At 33.6% G+C, this 5,468-nt stretch overlaps 1 pseudogene; it reads right to left on the reverse strand.

Annotated features, from left to right (window-relative positions):
- Positions 1-4,117: 4,117 nt before the first annotated feature.
- Positions 4,118-5,188, reverse strand: LOC114045622 (annotated as a pseudogene).
- Positions 5,189-5,468: the final 280 nt, after the last annotated feature.

The following is a 5,468-nucleotide window of genomic DNA, read 5'->3' on the forward strand; positions in this document are numbered from 1 at the left end:
TTGAAAAATGACTGTGCATTTTTCCCCCTTAGATTTCCCCAATCAAGAATTGGTCTGGTACATTTTCTAGATCTGTTAGGAATTGTAGAGTGGAACTTGGTTATTTGTCTTCCTTCTATTCAGTGATCTTAGCTCAGCCTCTCAAAACTTTTTATAGTCTAATTTTATCATTTTTTAACAAATAAAAGTTCTTTCTCTACCCTTTTAAACAAACTGTTTACATACAAATAAGACATCACCCCACATCCTTTACAAGGTGATCTAAATCTTTACATTTATATCATAATTTATTTTATGCCCCAAAGTGTTTGAAGCCATACAACTTTGTTTCTTTTTACCCATTTTTAGTAGTTTTTATTAAACCAAAGTTATTTTCCTAATTTTTTTCCAGACATCAACTTGTTCATCTATGAAAGAGGCAAAACCTCACATTTTTTGCAAGTTGATTGAATAATTTTGTTAACTGCTATCTTGGTGTGACTCTGCTGTTCTTCACTTGACCTCTTCTGAATCCCAGGTGGGTAGTGTGTTTCATCATGAGTTTTCTTGGTCCATCAATACATTGGTCACTGTATTGTTCAGTGTTCTTCATTCTTTCAAAGTTGTTTGTTTTTATAATGCTGTTGCTATTGTATTAATTGTTCTGCTGGTTCTGTTCATTTCATCCTGGATCATTTCAGTCAAGTCTTCTCAGGTTTCTCTGAAACTGTCCCCTTTATCATTTTTTACAGAATAATAGTATTCCATCATATTCATGCGCCATAATTTGGTCAGCCATTCCCTAAGTGATGAGCACCCTCTTTGTTTCCATTTCTTTGCCAGCACAGACTGCTATAAATACTTTTGTACAAATGGGTCCTTTTCTTCTTTCTTTGATACATTTGGGGGTATAAATCTAGTAGTGATTTATTACTATGTCAAAGGATAGACACAGTTTTGTGAATTTGGGGACATAGTTCCAAAATGCTTTCCAGAATAGCTAGATCAGTTCACAGCTCTCCCAACAGTGCACTAATATATCCGTTTTCCTGCGGGCTTTCCAACATTTGTTATTTTATTTTATTTTTTATAATTTTACCATTCTGATGGATGTGAGGTAGAATCCCAGAGTTACTTTGATTTATATTACTATAATTTTTAGTGATTTGGAGCAGAGCTGCCATACACTCAGCCTACAGGCTCCATGCAGGCCACAACACTCCCAAACCAGATTAAAATGTAATGGAGAAATATTTAACAAAATAAATTTTAAAAATACAATAAAACATAGATGAAATTACACTTTAAAACTAAGTCAGTGTGCAATCTACAGGGATCCTTATGTATGGATAAGTGCTCCCTGTTTCTATCTGAGTTTGATACCACTGTTTTGAAACATTTTTCATATGGCTATTGATAGATTGGGTTTCTTCATGTGAAAATTGCTTGTTCATATCCTTTTTATCATTTTTCAATGAGAAATGGGTCTTATTTTTATCAATTTAACTTGGTTTTATATGTGTGTGTATCTGCATTTATATCTATATCTTAGAAATGAGATCTTTATCAGAGAAACTTGATGCAAAGATTTTTTTTCTCACTTCCTTGCTTCTCTTCTAATTTTAGTTGCATTGGTTTTGTTTGTACAAAAACTTTTCATTTTATGTAATCAAAATTGTCCTTATCTGAATTTTACCTTCTATGATCCTTTCTATTCCTTTTTTGGTCATGAACTCTTCCTTATCCATAAATCCGAAAGGTAATTTCTTTCTTGTTCCTCTAATTTGTTTACGATGTCACCCTTTATTTCTAAGTTATGTACTCATCTGTAACTTATCTTGGTATAGAGAATGAGATGGTTTACATAAAGTTTCTGCCAGACTACTCCCTAGTTTCCCCAGCAGTTTTTTTAATCAAATAGTAATTTTTTGCGTCAGTAGCTGGGATTACAAGATTGATGAAGCAGTAGGCTATTGTACACATTTACTTGTATATATTATATACCTAATCTTTTGTGTTGACCCAACCTCTTTATTTTCTAGCCAGTACCAAATCATCTTGGTGCTATAGTTTGGGACTTCATATCACTAGACCTCCTTCCTTCCCATTTTAATCTCTTCTTTCTCTTTAAATTTAAACCTTTTGTTCCACCAGATGAATTCATGTTTTCTTTTTCTAGTTCCATAAAGTAACCCTCAAGAAGAATGAAGGTTGAGAATAGAGTCAGTGTCAACAAACTATCCTGGATCATTTCAGTCCTATATTCAGCACCTATATGCCAGGCACTGTGCTAAGCACTAGGAATACAAAGAGAGGTATAAGAAAGTCCCTGCCCTCAAGGAACTCACAATCTAACAGGCCATTAGATTTACTAATTAAGAGTTAATTAGTAACTTTGGAAGGAGAATTTTCAGTTGAATGATTCAATTGGACAACAAAATACAAAGAGTTAAAAAGTGAGAGGAAAGGAAGTATAGGCAGCAATTACAGACTGTCTTCTCAAGGAGTTTAGCCATAAAAGGGAAGAGAAATATAGAATTATAACTAGTGTGTATTGGCGAATCAAATGATGGTTCTTTTGAAGATGGGGAAAACATGGTCATATAGTAAGCAGTAGGAAAGCAATCAGTGGATAGAGATTGATTGAAGATTAGTGAGAGAATAGGGATGTTAGAGGTTAGAAATCTGCTGGAGAAGTATCCATTTCATCTCCTGTGATTGACTGTATTCCTTGTTTGTCCAAGAATTCTTCCTCTAGGGCCCAGCCATAGATGTATCTCCTTCTCTGTTCCTCTAATTTCTTCTCTGATATGACTTCTTGTATCTAGGACATGTGTCTATTTGGAGCACATAGTGGTAAATGCTATGAGATGTTGATCTAAGACTGATTTCTTCCAGAATAGTTTCCAATTTTCCCAGCACTTTTTGTTGAATAGTGAAGGCTTACCCCAGTAATTGGTGTCCTTGGGTTTATCTAACATTGTGCTGCTATTTTGAATTGCTTCTGAATCTTATGTACCTAATATGTCCCATTGACCAACTTTTCTAGTTTTTTTTTTTAAACCAGTATCAGATAGTTTTGAATGTCACTGTTTGTAGATAGTTTGAGAACTGGTCTTGGTAGATCCTTTTCCTTTTCATTTGCAAAAAAAAAATTACCCTGAGTGTTCTCCTTTGAAAAAAGAACATTTCCTTATACAGAATAGAACAGAAAAAGAGAGGATTATATATTAAACTGCACATCTCTATTATACATACAGCTTGATTTTTAAAAAAGTATATAATAATTGTTCACATATTTCATTTTTTTAATTATTTTTCTCAATTACATGTAGACAAAAATTTTTAACATTGGTTTTTAAAACATTTTTGAGTTCTATATTCTCTCCCCTGTCCTCTCCTTTAGAAGGCAAGCAGTTTGAGTTGAAACCAGGCAGAGCCACAGAGTGGAGTGAGCTGAGAGTCCAGCTTCTGCCCTTTATAAAGGAAAGTATTGGTAGGAGTTTGATACTCCAGCTCTTCAATCAGAGGGCAAAAGAAGCCTGAGGGAGGTGGTCTCAATAAAGGCTTGAGTTTTCATCCTGTTGATGAGTTTATACTAGAAGGGGCATCTTGTTCCATGGAGTTGAAACCAGGCAGGGCAGCAGATGCAAAGTGGAGTAATTTTGAATGAAATATATTTGCATTTCTTTTTCTTCTGTTTTATTGGTAACCTATAGAAAGGCCTATTTTTGTAGATTTAATTTTTTTCTTTTAAAATAATTATAGTTTAATTAATCTGTATTTTGAGAGACCATGGGAATCTATATGACATTTATACATACTACATGACATTGTACATATACATAATACCAAAAGAAAACCAGTCATAGTTACCCTTTATTATTTACAAAGTGTCTAATTAAGAAATTCCACAAAATTATGAACTTTTAAGATCTTTTACAACAAATGGGCACAACACAATTAATAGGTACCTCTGCAGAGTTTTTAAAAAGTAAAGCACGCTGAAATGAAGGAAGGAAAGAAATAATGGATGCCTAAAGCTGACTACTCTGATTAAATGTCAGTACTCAAGTAGCCCAACCAAATATATTTTGTGAAGACAAGCAAAAAAGGAGTCAGTTTTTAATTCAATATTTTAGCTGTAGTACATGAGAAAAGACAACCTGCCTGGGCTGATGCTTTTACAAACTAACACTTTAGAAAGAAGATCAGTTTCTGGAACACTTGTCTTAATTAGTATTTTATATTTCCTTGAATTTTGGATGGTCTTTGTCCTCTAAAAGTTGTAACTATACTACCTCATTTGTGGTAACTGTAATTCCAGTTTGAGCAAGAAGCTCAAGACAAACATCACATCTGGCATACTTCTTAATGAATACAATGTGAACTTCAGCATCTCTGCCAATTGACTCCACTGATTTTTGCTATATGCTCACATGAGTTTCTACTCCAAATAAGACGTGCTAAGGATTCCCGGAGTTTCTGCTAATGCAGCTTCTCCTTCTGATTTTACTGTTGACAGTTTCATCTTTGGAAATACAAGTTTAACATCTGTTAAGGCAATTTCTTGTACAGCGCTGCTCAAGGCTTTTGTAACTGTTCAGTTACAGTAACTAGGAATTTCTAAAATGTGTGCCCTTTGTAACAGTATTTATCCTATAGTAATGATACCACTGAAACACTTCATGGCTCCTCTGAATCTTTCTTGCATATCACAGCAATAAACAAAGAAACAAACATATAAATACAGTGCTTGATGGCATAAAGTTTCTCATTGTGGTGAGTTTGATCAAGTGAACCAGGTACACATTGCTGCAGTTACTCTCCAGAATTCCCTTGGGCAGGTCAATATACTGGTTCCATTCATTGGAATGAGCAGTATAGTATGTATAATGCCATGAATGCGTATCTGGTTATCATATAGACACAGGTTTATTTTATTGACATTATTACTTGTTAGAGTTTTCTGAACCAAATCATCAGCAAAAAGCAATTATTTCATTTCTTATTTGTCTCTAATTCCCTCAGCTTCTTTTTCTTGTCTTATTACTATAGCTAACATTTTGATAGCTATATTCAGTAATAGTGGTGACAATTTTACCCCTGATCTTGGAATTTACTCTTCATTTGGTATTGAAAAGGCATCTAATATTTTCTATGTTATAGATAATATTGGCTCTTTTTTTGGACAGTTACTGTTGATCATATTAACGAAAGGTACATTTATTCCTATTTCTCTACTGTTTTTAAAATAAAAGGATGTTGTATTTTGCCCAGATATTTTTAAAATCTGATATATTAGTGATTTTCCTTAGTTTTGTTATTAATATAGCCTAATATGTTTTCCTAATGTTGAAAAAACAGCTCTGCCATTTCTAGTATAAATCCAGCCTCTTCATAGTACACGATCTTTTAAATGTGTTGCTGTACAGCAATGATATCAAACTCAAATAGAAACAGGAGCCACTAATCTATACATAAAGATC

Source organism: Vombatus ursinus, unplaced genomic scaffold (assembly GCF_900497805.2).
Source record: "Vombatus ursinus unplaced genomic scaffold, bare-nosed wombat genome assembly UNPS02014779.1, whole genome shotgun sequence".
Taxonomy (NCBI): domain Eukaryota; kingdom Metazoa; phylum Chordata; class Mammalia; order Diprotodontia; family Vombatidae; genus Vombatus; species Vombatus ursinus.